The sequence below is a fragment of the Morone saxatilis genome, unplaced genomic scaffold (assembly GCF_004916995.1).
Source record: "Morone saxatilis isolate NCDOM2014 unplaced genomic scaffold, NCSU_SB_2.0 Contig12, whole genome shotgun sequence".
Taxonomy (NCBI): Eukaryota; Metazoa; Chordata; class Actinopteri; family Moronidae; genus Morone; species Morone saxatilis.
In genome coordinates, this window is record NW_023339674.1 from 28,000,871 (window position 1) to 28,001,494 (window position 624).

The window sequence follows — 624 nt, forward strand, 5'->3', positions numbered from 1 at the left end:
GTAACTCAGGGTCTGCATGCTACAGGACCTCTGTGCAGTCAGGGGAGTGACTATACGTCTGTGTAATCCTAAATTCCTAAAATTCCACACATGCGCAGTTCATTTGATAGTATGACTTCAAGGTGAAGAGAGCCACAATCCACAACACTCAAAGAACATTGCAAGATTCACGGAGACTGGGCCCCTCAACTCCTTAACGGTAAGAGATGTGTATAGACACTGCGTGAAAGTAGGCTTTAAGGAATAGTTTGGAATTAGATTAAAAGAAGAAGAGAGTGACAACCCTGGGCCAGGGAAATGTGGCTTGACTAAAATAGGGAAATAAGGAAAAAAGGAGATAGGACGCCGCTAATCTGGACAAAAAGCCCTCTGGAGCGCGGTTTTAGACACAGGGCCACAAATCCCTAGAAGTCACTAGGTGAAATTTCAGGTCAGTTCAAGGAACTGGATGGTGTAGAATAAAAATTCAATTGTAAGTTCCCACTCAATACATTTGTTGACCGAACGGTGTCTGAAGCAGCCTCTCATTGAATATCTACACCTCAAAGGTAAGCAAAAATTTTAGAAAAAGAAATTAAAGGAAAATGGGAAAAAGGAGCGGCGGAAGCATGCTTTAGGAATGGT